At 40.6% G+C, this 14,577-nt stretch overlaps 3 pseudogenes; 2 read left to right on the top strand and 1 right to left on the bottom strand.

Annotated features, from left to right (window-relative positions):
- Positions 1-5,972: 5,972 nt before the first annotated feature.
- Positions 5,973-7,451, bottom strand: LOC149111963 (uncharacterized; annotated as a pseudogene).
- Positions 7,452-10,305: 2,854 nt separating this feature from the next.
- Positions 10,306-11,441, top strand: LOC149111962 (adenosine receptor A3-like; annotated as a pseudogene).
- Positions 11,442-12,472: 1,031 nt separating this feature from the next.
- On the top strand, positions 12,473-14,577 carry LOC149111961 (uncharacterized; annotated as a pseudogene).

The following is a 14,577-nucleotide window of genomic DNA, read 5'->3' as shown; positions in this document are numbered from 1 at the left end:
TGACTACGAAAAAAGCAAATAGTAAGTAACTAATTTTACAGAGATCTTCAAACTCAAGGAGAATATGTAGTATGGTTTGTTTTTTAATTAAAACCAGTTTGCTTTCAATGTTTAATTTTGTTTCTGCTGATAAAGAAACTGGAAGCTGAATGCCTGGATCGTACATTCGTTAGATTTGTTGTTCACTGTGTCCAAAACAAAATTAAGGGGTAGATCAATTAAAGATTCAAAGTATCATCGAAATAAAACTGGTATTGCCCTATTATGCAAATTCTAAACCATTGATTGATAGAGGTTCCTTGGCCTTTGTTTGCAAAGAGACAAATGGTTCCTTTTGTTTCTTCATTTTGAATAGGTGAAGACAACACGAACGTCGCAATAAGTTTTCAATATATTAATAAGACCATTTTTAATTTACAGACATGTTACGGCGAAAGCTTCTGCCATCTCCTGTGCAAATATTAAAGGAGGTGGAAACTGAATATAAATGATTAGTAAATTCCAAAGAGTACGTACATCTTGTAGTCAATTTTTTTGAGTCATTTAACTTTAATGTCAACTAAACGTGGTTCGTTTGTTTTGAATTTGTTACCTTTAATTCATCTCTAGTCAATAATAATTGACTCGGGGCAAATAGAAAAAAAAAAACTAACTAACCCGAATCCGAAGAAAGCGACTGGAGCCACAAAGTAGTTGAAATCATAAATTAACCACGGCATATTTAGGGAGTTTGAAGTAAAATGTTGTTAGGTTTTAAACTTTGTTTGAAGAAAAATCTTGACTCTGTGTTTTAGTGAAGTGAAGCTGAAGTGGTTGGAGAAAAGATTTCTGTTCAGGATTTTGCTAATACTCTTGCCGACGTCGTAAAAGCCCTTCAAGGCGTTGTTAAGTTTGAGTTCCCTACCTCTGGGAAAGACGTGAAACTGAACAAACACTCACAACCACACACACACACCAAGACGCTAAAACCATCTTCAATTGAAAACGTACTGAATTGAAAAAACGTTTCATTTGTAATCAAGAGTTCGCAAAAGGGAAACCTTGAAACTAGGTTTGGGATTAAGCTGGCCTTGGGTTAACATATTGAAACCAAGCAGATTTCAATAGTTGGGTTATGTAGCAGGTCTCGTAAGGTCTCACATGAATGGCTCGATACCTTTTAAGGGAACAATAGCACAAACATCGGAAGCAATGCACCTAGCCCTAAAACAATAACAGCTACTACAATGGTGAACAATAGCAGCTTACGAGATCTGCTACACTTCTGCAATATTTGTGCATGTATTGGTACCGAAAGGCGCATTACCCAAGAATTTAAAAATAGACTCCTCTTGTACTTTGAATTTCACATCAACTGGGTCTTTACTTGTGATCTATGGAAAGAAGCTTGTTAAGAAGACTGAAGCTGACTGAGATCATTCCTGAACTCTTTTTTCGGATGGACACTCAAGTTTTTATCCGTTAAATTTATTTTCAAAGCTTTTGTTTTTCGTACTACGTGCGCAATAACTTTTCGGTTCAAACTTGTCGTCCTTGTCCGCACGCGTAAATCTTGGCTTTTCTTGGCAGATTATGTAACGTTTCTATGGATTCAATGACCTGTGTGTCCAGCCTTCATATAAGAGGCAGGTACAATCTATTCGCAGCCTTTTGATCAACTACACTGCTATACTATAACTTTACGAGAAGCAGCATTAAACTTGAGGGAGAAGATCTAGAGTGATTATCTGACTGAGAATGGAGCTGAGCTATACTGCCCTCCGCCTTCCCCCCCCCCCCCCCCACCACCACCCCTTCCCCCACGCACCAAAAAACCCGTACCAAAAATACAGGTACAATGATGCAGTTATCTCCTCTCTCAATAACAGCTTGCAAACAATTTTCATACCACAAAGAAAAAAAAAACGATGTGTGACCGAATTGTAAACGTGTTTGGCATACGTGCAAGGGTAATCTGATTCAACCCTTGCAGACGCAACAAGTTAGTAACAGACTCGGCCATAGCTTACACCAAGAACCTCGAATTCGGATAGCAAGAGGTAGTGCTACTTCAGTGCTAACTCCAGTTATTTTGACTCGTAACACCAAAGCATTTACGGGTTATTTTTGTGAGCACGACTGTTTGAGAGCACTGAGGTGGATGCCAAAAAGTCAAAAAGTGAAAGCCAGACCGCAAACTACTTGGTGAAGGATTGTCAAGAAAAAGGAGCAGGATGGATGAATTGGAATATAACCAATGGCGGTGCGCTCAAAACAGAGAGGACAGAGTTCACAACGTAACGACGACGACGAAATCATATATGGCTTGTAGCGCTCTCTTGATCAAGCGTTCCTATTGCACGCAAAAGCCGGCAGCAACACTTCGAAGTGGATCTCTCTTTCCGTGTTTTCAGTCCCGCTCGCCCGCACACTACTAACGAAACTTCTAACAGTCTGCAGGTGCACTATCCATTCGGATTCTTTAAGAATTAAACGGCCGGTATTTTTGATTAGTTTTGAATTTCCAAAGGCTGAAAGTGATTTTGAGGTTATGTTTACAAAATTAAAACTGACATGACTGACGCTAGGGCCAGTGGCGCCTACGTCTTTTTATTACTTTTATTGTTATACATAAACCGACAACCCGCGTTCTTTTTTTCGACCTCCGCCTCCGCCCATGTGCTCGTCACCTTTTTAGTTGCCAAGACCAGTTAATAGTACGAACGACTCTTACCATGTTACACATTGTTGTACATTGTAAATGTATAACATTGGTATATTGACGCTAGAAAATAAAATTCTCGAGAAATGAGGTACAAGATAAAGTCATTACGCCTTTTGCTGTTCATTTACAGAAAATAAACATTCATTTGTGTCCAAATTTCTTTCTTTATGGTCAATAAACTCTCATTAACACCAATATGACCTTCATTTGCGCGTAAGGAACGTTCAAGAATAACATTTACATATGCATTAACATTCAAAATCATCAAAAGAAAAACAATACCTTCATTTGACATTCATTGACTGTAAAGGTATTTTCATTTTGGTCGAAAAAAAATTCGTTGTCGCGAAACGACAATCATTTACACTTTAGGACAATCAGTTTTCAACAAAAGACTCTCAATAACACAATTTGCATGAGAACTCACAATCAATTGCATTATTATGCAACCATATCCATGAAGGTAACAATCTTTAGTGCGGCAAGACAAACATTACCGTGTTTTCACCAAACGTTAAGAGAAAACAATCGCTCATTCGCGCAGTTCTTTTGAACAGAGATATCTCACCCAATTTTCCTCGAAATTTTGATTATAGAACAAGGGACCATATGTACTTTTTTTAAAACATATTGTCACAATCCTCCCCTTCCAGATATATGTAAATTCGGCCACTTATGAAACTTTTTGCGTACAACTCAGAGGGCGCACTACATGTACAGTATACGTGTGTCATAGTGACAGTTAGATTTCTCCAGAAATGCCACGAAGAAATAGAATCCCATTTGAACACCGCGAAAGGATAGTCAGGGCCTTTGAAGATGTCAAAAGAGACGAAGCAAGACGCCAGGGAATTGCTCTGTGAAATTATCGCACGCAGCTGTTGCAGCAAGCTCTACAAATATTGGTACCATTACGGCGACTAAATGTGGACAGTGGTTTCGTTTCATGCAAACGTATTTGCCACGATGCCTCAATAGTGGGGCAACTGAAGGATAAATCGTTCAGCGAATTTGATATTCTATCTTTCAAAAATAAATGTTATTATGGCTGTAATGTTTGTCTCGCCGCATTAACGATTGTTACCTTCATGGATGTGGTTGCATAATAATGCAATTGAATGTTAGTTCTCATGCAAATTGTGTTACTGAAAGTCTTTTGTTGAAAACTGAGTGTCCTAAAGTGTAAATGATTGTCGTTTTGCGACAACGAATTTTTTTTCGACCAAAATGAAAATACCTTTACAGTCAATGAATGTCAAATGAAGGTATTGTTTTTCTTTTGATGATTTTGAATGTTAATGCATATGTAAATGTTATTCTTGAACGTTCCTTACGCGCAAATGAAGGTCATATTGGTGTTAATGAGAGTTTATTGACCATAAAGAAAGAAATTTGGACACAAATGAATGTTTATTTTCTGTAAATGAACAGCAAAAGGTGTAATTAATTGATTGATTGATTTTATGCTGCATTTTTAACATGACGTATATTTTGCCGCCAATTTTAGTTCTTTTCAGAGGATTTTTTCAAATTGTCCGCAAAATCACAATATCAACAGAATTGAGCCGTTTTAAACATCAGAAATGCATGACAAGTTATTTCAACATCGTGTAAAATTTGACTTCAATTAGAGTCTTTTAAGACTTGCACGGTGCTTCGTTCTCACACCTTAATTTGAGCATCAGATCGGGCGAGAAACCACCTTTTCACCGCATCTAATTAAGATTTTCGCAAATTAAAAAATCCCTGGAACGTTGAAATGTCCGAGCGAAGACAAATAAATAATAACGAACCAATGAAACGAGAAAACATTTGATATTGAAGTAATATATCATTACAGGGTTCGTACCCTTTTTCAGAAACAAATTTCCAGGACTTTTCCAGGACTTTTCCAGGACTCAGATTGATGTTTCCAGGACTCTAAAATTCACATTAACCCTTTCACTCCCAAGATCTTAATGTTAATTCTCCTTACTGTCTGCCATACATTTCATATTTTTTTACTTACGTTTAACAGATCTCCAGAACTTTCCAGGACCAGTAGCCCTTTTCCAGGACTTTCCAGTCCTGGAAAATGCCACAATAAAATTCCAGGACTTTCCAGGTTTTCCAGGACCCGTACGAACCCTGCGGTATCAAGCACTCGAGACAGTGCTTCATCGGCTATCCAGACACCTCCAAAGTCGTCAAAAATACTCCTCTGCGCGTGGTTTTTTCAACGTTCTTCTCGGTGTTTGGATATCCCAGTGAAACACTGTCCACCGTGATTGATATATTACTTGAATTTCTGTTCCTGTGGAAGGCTTTGCAGTGCGAAGAAAGCCACTTTTCAACGAATGTCAGATTTAATGATCACTCCTCAATTCTCTTCCGTGTCTACTAAAGCATGGTTTGCGTTTATAAAGGAAAATAAAAATCTTCAAGGAATAAAAATAATATACAGTCGAACCTCCGGTTGCGACCACCTCTCCTCAGCGACCAGTTTTCCAAAATACAAACGTTTCCAAGTCAAATCACCATATTTGGAACCTCTTGTAAGCGACCACCTCTCGTAAGCGACCGCGACTACTTTTAGAGCTAAAAGTTTGAAATTTCTTTTGCTTTTTACCTCCCGTAAGCGACCACTTCACAGATAATAGAGCGAAAATTGGATGATAAGATGTTGTGATATTATCACATTCCTGGGTTGTACAGGAGACGGACATTTATCAATGGCAAGTACCGGATTTTTTCTCAAAATTATATTGAATAAAACAAGTCAGTCATGGGGCAAGTCTCTGTAGTTACCATATATGCTAATGTGGCAAAATTTTGACCCAATATGGTGTTATCTCTCGTAAGCAACCACCTCCCGTAAACGACCACCTAGGCTTGACATTTTGGGTGGTCGCTTACGGGGGCTCGACTGTAATTATACAAATAAATGAAACGACATGGAAAACACTTCTCGAGCGTCAAAACCTCGCACATAATTTTTGGCAAAGTTTCGGTTAAAAGCCACTGTCAGCAAAAAAGCTATCGATGGATTAAAAGCTATCAAAAGCTATCGATGGATAGAATTATACAACCACCTTTGCTGCATACCAAATATATAGTCTTTTTAAATATATTTGGTATTTCAGTCGACTCCAAACGCGAAAGATCGGTTTATTGCTTTCCCAGCTATTCTGTTCACAATGGTCGTCTCTCTTTCGAAATACCCTGGTCAGTGGAATTGATATTCAACTTCTCGGAAAGCAACCAAGAAAATCAACGAACAACCAGAATGTGACTCTTAAAAAATTTGAATGTATAACTAACAATACTAAGAAATTCAATGCTTACACACTTTTACTTTACCAGTAGTGTTACATTAAAGTTTTGAAACCGTTGCATGCATTCTTTGCAATGTTGGCCGGCCCACAGGCATTGGTTTATCTGGAGAATGATCCAATCTCTTCAAAATTCTTCAGAAAAATATTCTCCAACATGCTTCTTCCTCGCCGACAGCCTATTCGCAGGCTAAATTTTGTGAAGACGAAACACACGCACAACTTACATTTTGAATGTCCCAATCTTTTGAATGTCCCAATGCCAGAAAGGGTCAAGAATCACTAAGCAAATGCTTGTATGGAATAATGGGTTGATGGCGAGTTACATTGGCGCAATACGACCTGGATCGTTTACTAAGGTATTCCGTCACTTTTGTTAGTTTCAACTGTTCAAATATCGCATGACTTCTTAGCTTTACAGGGGTCTCTTGTCTGATGTACTCGACAAATTCCCACTCTCTGGCCGCCATCTTTAGCCGACGATTATCATCCCTACGATGTAGGGGATTTGCACCAGTGACTGGAGCAAAAAGGAGTGCTTGGCCACCAAATTTCACCTCAACGGCTATCATGGCTTGCCTATTACTACAAAAAAACACATCCTCGTTCATACTGTGTCGGATAGGGAAGGATATGTTCAATAGCTTTGTGATGGTAAGCGTTAAACAGTGCATCGTAGAATACTGTGGGAAGGACTACCGATGCCGTTTCGTTTATACCACACGACTGTTTCCTGAATTTAAGAATATAGTCTGCTCCATGATGATCATAATCCAACACACCCACCACCGGTTCGTAATCTAACAGCCATGTCTCCACAGCGCGGAAAGGTGACAGCTTTTTCATCTCCGCAGGGGCAAATTTATTGTACTTGAGTGTCGTGTCGTCGTTTAAAAATATGTAGTAATGATAGCCCGGTCTTCTATCCATTGCGGCAAAGAAAAGTACATTTCGTCCAGATGCAAACAGGGTATCGGGATCAAACAAGTAACTCACATGTGATTGATTGTTTTCTTGGCACTTTGCTCGGTAACTTAGTACTATCACATCACAGTTGCAGGTCTGGGGATCACCAATGTGAGAAGATGAAGCTAAGTATGGAGGAAGGCATTGTTCAGTTTCCGTGAGATAAACAAATGGTTTTCGAGTTGTCGACTCTGTGGTTCTGTGTATTGAATACTTGCGAAATACAGCTGAGAAGACATCGTCAACCCTTTCAGTGAAGGTCCCGATGACGTGCGTGTTGTTCACATGAATAAGAAAGCCGACGATTAAAATGGTACTAGCGGCCACTATGAAAAGGAAAACACCCTTAAACTTCATTTCACTGAACGTTTTTGAATGAACATGGCAATGAAGGGTTTTGAAAAATGAAATAAATGAAGCTAAATTATTGTCGAATATCGACCATTGCCAGGAAACGATTGTTGAATTATTCGGCTGTTAGATCTCTGCAGGCGGCACAACCTCGGACTACTAAAAACTACTCTAAAATGTGATCCGAAGTTAGCGCGTTAGCTTGTGTCGAAAATTTGAGTTGAAATTTCAGAGTTTAAATCATTACAAAAATGGTGTCTAGATAATATTCAGCCGGTTGTTTGGATCTTTGGCAATTAAATCATGCGTGCATTTCACTGTAGCCGGGCATGAGGGCCCGCATAGAGTATTTTTTGGCTCGCCGCTTGAAGCCATACTTGCTACAGACGCTAACATTGATCTAATTAAATGTTTCAAAATCTAATTAATTGATTTCATCGTTTAAGCCAATCGTAGAACGTAGAGAAACTTGATCTTGATTGCCATTGTCAACGCTCTCGCAGTTAGAGTTTGGTTTGAGCCAAAAATATACATCCGGCATTTGAAGTTTTGACTCGCGCGGCGATAGAAGCCAGAGCTGAAAATGAAAGAATGGATGTCGTACGATACAAAAGAAGAAAATCAACTATTGAAGTACACGCTTCTCGATTTTATTTAATAATAATTTAGCGAAGCGCTTTGCGAATTGAAGCGAGAACAAGCCGGCCAATGTTCGAAAAAATAAAAAATCCTTCATTATTGTTTTTATATACAGCATATCAATCTCGCGGAGCTCGCTATTTATTGGTTTAAAACGATAAACCTAAAACCGCCGCCCAACTATTCACTCATCCATTTCGTCACCCAAAATATTGCGTAAAAGTGTTTTCATGTTTCTCCCCAGTTCCGACATTTACATTCAATATTTCTGAGTCCAATACTGCTTGTAAAACGCCACAAAACCGGCGATAAAAACCAAATGACGACATACGAGATGCACACGATGTTGAAAATGGCGTTTTCACCGTGTGGCGTGCTAAAATTTTATAACGAAACAGTTCAGCCGTTTGGAGAGTAATCGCAAATTCTTTCCAAACTGGTTAATTAAACATTTAACTGTTTTCCATCTCCTCTACCCGCCAAAGCGCGGCAATAATTAGACATTACAATAGTTTGCGATCGTGCGAGCAATTAAGAGAAACGTTGCGCATTTTCCCTCAGGAACAGAAAATTCCTTAACAATTGATTAACTGATAGAGTAACAATGCACTTGCTGACCATGTTTTCCTGTTTAACAATAAAGCACTCATAAATAGACGGAAACCGTGTATATTCCCCTTTGTGTTCAGTTCTCAGTACTTGAACCCAACCTTGCGAGCAGGAGAGTGAAGAGTCAAATTAGTCCGAGTCAATGTTTCCATCACCCTTATTCAGAACAAGCGTAACATGCTTTATTCAGGCTAACCTGAGCGATATTTGAGCTAACTGGAGTCGAGTTGCCCCAAACGAGAAACTCGCGGGACCGTGAAAACCACGCAGGATACAAGATGTGGCTTTCAGGATTAATCGAACGCCTGAATTCAACTTTCCATCCGCGTTTACCAGGTAAAATTAAAAAGCACGAATAATATCATTATCATCGCTGCAGTTTCAGCTAGGTTTCAAGCCAGGCATTGTATTCATAGCAATATACGTGAACAATTCGAGTTGCGAGCATGTGCACAAACAGTAGGGCCACCAAATTCATTAATCCAAGACTCCAAAAGTTTTAGGTTATGATTATCACAACCTTTCTCAAGTCCTATGTACCCGTAACATGCGTTTTTAGTGAACTCAGAGAGAAAACACAACTGCTAAGGTGGTAAAATGTCTTTGCGTGACAAGAGTGACAGTTGTGGTGTGTGCTGTTCGAATTATTTATAATTTAGAGGCCCATTTAACTTTTGAGGGGAGGGGGGTGGGGGAAGTGGGTGATTTCTGGGCAATAAGAAATTTTTTCCAAGAATCCTGGTGGGCAGGATATTTCTTCCCCTTCTCAGTGCTCAGTGCTCCACGACATCATGGCATTATTGAACAGACCTGTAAACTAAAAAAGAGAACTCTTGATGAGAATGGTAAATAAACGTGTTTTGTTTCGTGTTGTTGTTGTTGAAGGTGATTTAACAATGCCATGGCATCTTACTCACAGAATCACGTGTTTCTGTTGCATTGTTAAAAAGCACTTAGAAGTTCTAGACACCATGGCATTATCAAAGACCCACAAGTTCCGACTGAAAAAATAAGCCCTTTTATTAGAATGAAGGTGATTTCATAATGCCATGGCGTCTAACTCACAGAGTCACGGGCGTGCTACCTAGTGTTTCTGTTGCATTATCAAAATGCACTTAGGAGTTCTAGACACCATGGCATTATCTTAATTCATTGTCTTAATTCATCTTTGAACCAGTAATTTACTGCTGGAAGATGAGGGGACATTCAACACGCTTTCAAGGACAGACTGCGAAACATGTCTTGGTTCAGAAATCGCGTGCCACACTAGCTAATCACTGATCCGGCTATGTTACGTGGCGATTCCAGCCATGACACACATTCACACTGGATCAAAACTGTTCAGTTTGCAGATGCATTATCAACATGTTGAGCGACCTATTAAGAAAACTTTTTCCTTCATTTTGTATAAGTGAAATTTTATTGCAAAGGCTTGTTACATGTAAATGAACCTGACACTCACACCAGTGACGTCCTGGTTTTAATTTATTCTAAACAGTTTAAGGACCTGCGTACAAATGAGAGCTTTAAATTTCATATTCTCAAAAATGTTTGAAAGAGCAAATCCTAGAATACTTTACTACTTTTGGTTTGCCGAGGATCATCACTTGTCTGAGCCAAAAAATCTAGTTGGTCCGTGGCGTCTAGAAAGGAAACTGTTTGCTTCATGAAACAATTTTTATGTCAAACGCGCGGTGCTTTGAGGAAACCTGAGTCAAAATCACTATGATGAGGAAATCGGCTTATTGTAAATTATTGCTGGATTACTACCCAAGAATCTCTGACGATAAGGACCTCTATTCAACGAACATCGCTAGTTGTGCCTTCAATATATTTTTATGCTATACCGCCATCATGTTGAACATTGTAACAATCCACGCGCTTAGAAAAACCTCGTCGTTGCCGAGGACTTTAAAAACATTGTTCCTGAGTATTGCTGTTTCTGATGTTGGTGTTAGTTTATTGGGCCAGCCAATTTTAGTCTCAGTTCTGGTCAAGCGGTTACAAGAAGACAATCCTGGCTGTAACACGTGTAAAGCTTTTCACATCATTGCACATTTATTTTCCCTGGCTTCGTACTCTGGTGTTCTGACTGTAAGTGTAGACAGGTTCTTAGCGATTCATCTTCATCTAAGATACCAGGAACTTGTGACTCACAACCGTGTTGTTGCTGCAGTGGTCTCAATATGGGCGCTGAGTGTATTTCTTTCTTTTTTAACTTTCTGGGTTCAGAGCGATATTTTTTCACTTATTAAAACGAATACTGGGGTTGTTGGTGTTCTTCTTACCACGATGATCTACATCAGCATTTATTTAACCCCACGAAGCCACAAGAATCAAATTCAGGCCCTGCAAGTACAGCAAGAAGCACTGACGGAGGAAGAAACAAATTTTTCTAGCCTCATTAACTCTGCAGCCGGTATATTCTACGTATATCTCTTGTTTTTAATTTGTTATTTGCCTTATTCTATCACTTTGGCCGCCTTTAAAATCAACGGCCCAAGTATCACTTTGAAGAAATTGTTTCTTTTTTCACAAACTCTTGTATTCCTTAATTGAACTTTGAATCCTGTAATTTACTGCTTTACTGCTGGAAGATGAGACACATTCGACGCGCTATCATAAACACACTGCGGAACACGCTTTGGCTCCGAAATCGCGTATCACACCGAACGCTTCCATTAGCCGGCCATACTCTGCCATGGTTCTCGCACCGCGGACAGACAGGCTACAGGAGGACACAGGAAAACGCATTTAAACTGGTTAAGGTGATACTTTCAAATACTGAAGAAACCATACTTCAAAAGGATGTGATATGTATAGCTTATGAATGGAGTTTGATGTACATATGTAGTAGTTGATGATTACGAAAAAAAGCAAATAGTAAGTAACTAATTTTGCAGAGATCTTCAAACTCAAGGAGAATATGTAGTATGGTTTGTTTTTTAATTAAAACCAGTTTGCTTTCAATGTTTAATTTTGTTTCTGCTGATAAAGAAACTGGAAGCTGAATGCCTGGATCGTACATTCGTTAGATTTGTTGTTCACTGTGTCCAAAACAAAATTAAGGGGTAGATCAATTAAAGATTCAAAGTATCATCGAAATAAAACTGGTATTGCCCTGTTATGCAAATTCTAAACCATTGATTGATAGAGGTTCCTTGGCCTTTGTTTGCAAAGAGACAAATGGTTCCTTTTGTTTCTTCATTTTGAATAGGTGAAGACAACACGAACGTCGCAATAAGTTTTCAATATATTAATAAGACCATTTTTAATTTACAGACATGTTGCGGCGAAAGCTTCTGCCATCTCCTGTGCAAATATTAAAGGAGGTGGAAACTGAATATAAATGATTAGTAGATTCCAAAGAGTACGTACATCTTGTAGTCAATTTTTTTGAGTCATTTAACTTTAATGTCAACTAAACGTGGTTCGTTTGTTTTGAATTTGTTACCTTTAATTCATCTCTAGTCAATAATAATTACTGACTCGGGGAAAATAGAAAAAAAAAACTAACTAATCCGAATCCGAAGAAAGCGACTGGAGCCACAAAGTAGTTGAAATCATAAATTAACCACGGCATATTTAGGGAGTTTGAAGTAAAATGTTGTTAGGTTTTAAACTTTGTTTGAAGAAAAATCTTGACTCTGTGTTTTAGTGAAGTAAAGCTGAAGTGGTTGGAGAAAAGATTTCTGTTCAGGATTTTGCTAAGACTCTTGCCGACGTCGTAAAAGCCCTTCAAGGCGTTGTTAAGTTTGAGTTCCCTACCTCTGGGAAAGACGTGAAACTGAACAAGCACTCACACCCACACACACACACCAAGAGGCTAAAACCATCTTCAATTGAAAACGTACTGAATTGAAAAAACGTTTCATTTGTAATCAAGAGTTCGCAAAAGGGAAACCTTGAAACTAGGTTTGAGAAGTATATAGGGAATTAACCAAATACCATTTCGCAGAGGGAGCTTTATTTAACCTTATCGCAGCCCCCACCATCAAGTCCGGCCCTCACAAGCTCGGGCCGGTTGAGCCTGGGGGCTGCGAAACGGTTAAATGCAGCTCCCTCTTTGAAATAGTATTTGGTTAATTCCCTGTATACTACTCACAACAAAGGAGTGCGAAATATTAGAAACGCGCGAGCCAGGGGTTATACCACCAGAGCCGGGATGGCACGAGCGCCAAACAAGTGCGGGTGGCTGATGCGTGGCCGGAAAGAAAGCTGCGGAAAGCGCTGTTACGGGGCGTATTGCGGGCAGCACAACTACCAGCTGAAGAAAGGAATGCGAGCGCCAGAGCCTTGCAGAGTATGCGGAGTCGGACTACTGTGTGACTACCGTCTTTGCAAGCCCTGCGGCGGGGGCGCGCTAAAATAACGTCTTTACCGCAAACAAGAAAAAGCAAAAAAAGCCTTTGAACGTGTTTTGCTCGAACTGAAAGAAAGAAACACACCAGTTAGAGAAATGTAACCGGTGTTATATTCCAAGGAACCATGTCTTCCAGCATTCAAGAAAGACTGGAAGAAGAACTGGCAAAAATAGATCCGGCGGTATTGCGTTATTTCGATGAGCTTCTTGCAGAAAGCCCGCCAGCGGTAAGAAAGGTTGTCCAGAACGTCCTGGATGAACCAATTTCTCAAGAAATGCAGGCGCGTCTGAAAAAGCCACTTCTTCCGAAGCCTTACGAGCCAAGAGCTCCTCCACGCCAAAGAAGGCAAAGAGGAGTGCAAGCGCTTCTGAGGGAGTACGACTCCTTCCCTGCGCGGAGAGTTCGAACAGCGACAGATTACCAGAGAGAGATCCTGGATCTGTTCGATGACGCAGAGAAAGAAGGGGAAGAGACAACAGGCCGGCGTTTCATTCGATGGCGCTTCATCAGAGGTCTGGGGAGAAACCTAACGCCAGACTTTATGGCGAAGATACGCGAAAGAGTAAGCACGTCGTTCTATCTGAGGCACGTTTTCGCGTACCAGTTGCGCAACATTGAGGATGGAACGATTATTGTGCACTACTCGAACCCGAAGGGCTCACAGTGGTTTAACAAACTGGAAGACGCGGAAAAATGGCTTATCACCCAGGAAGAACTGCGTCTCGACAATGAAAGAGTTGAAAGGCCCAGCACGAAGTGGGTGTTTGAAAACTTTTTCAACGTTGACGTGAAGGTTGTGCTTGACAGGCAGCCGTTGGTGGGAACAGGGCCTTTGCCCGAATGGCTGCGCAATCTTGCCCATAGCCATGAAATGGTATCTTTGAACGTGTACAACGACAACCTGTGCCTATGGCGATGCCTCGCTGTGCACCGAGGGGCGCGCACAGATCGTTGTACACAAGAAGCAAGAAGACTGGCGTAGAGTTTCTACAAACTCAAAGCCATTCCACCGAACTTCAGAAAAACGTCTCTGGACGAGCTCGACAAGGTGGAAGCCCATCTGAATGAGGGCTCGCCCGTCTCATCTTGGCTCGGAATTCGTGTCTACGAGCCTCAGCGTTTGGATGACGGTGAAGTGGTATGATATCTCAGAAAAAACCCGAACCCCAAACTCAAAAACGTTTTGATGATAGGTGTCTACGAAGGTCACGCTTTCTTGATAAAAAACATCGCGAAGCTGGCAAAAACCTATGCATGCACCCATTGCGGGCAGAGATTCACACAAGCTTGCAATCTCAAGCGCCACCATGAAACCTGCAGCGCGGGAGAAACGGTGATCTCTTGCCCGGGGACAAAAGTGGAAGCGCCCCTGACGGCCCTCGAGAAAGTGATGTACCCCCCCGAAGGGCTCAGCATCGAAACAAGCGATGCTGTGGCTGGAGCGGGAAGCAAAGCGACGGGGAATTCACATCCACCACGCAATGTGCGGGCATGGGGGCGAGAGATGGCTTCCTCGAGAAGGCGGGAAAATGAAGTCTTCTCCCGTCGACGGGTACCACCACGGTGTTTCAATACCACGGATGCCCCTTCCACGGATGCCCAAAATGTTATCCAAACCGACAGGAGGTCATAA

Source organism: Orbicella faveolata, unplaced genomic scaffold, assembly GCF_042242905.1.
Source record: "Orbicella faveolata isolate gen_17 unplaced genomic scaffold, um_ofav_v1 contig_2, whole genome shotgun sequence".
NCBI lineage: Eukaryota > Metazoa > Cnidaria > Anthozoa > Scleractinia > Merulinidae > Orbicella > Orbicella faveolata.
The sequence above is the reverse complement of the archived record's forward strand: the minus strand, read 5'-3'. Positions and strand labels throughout refer to the sequence as shown.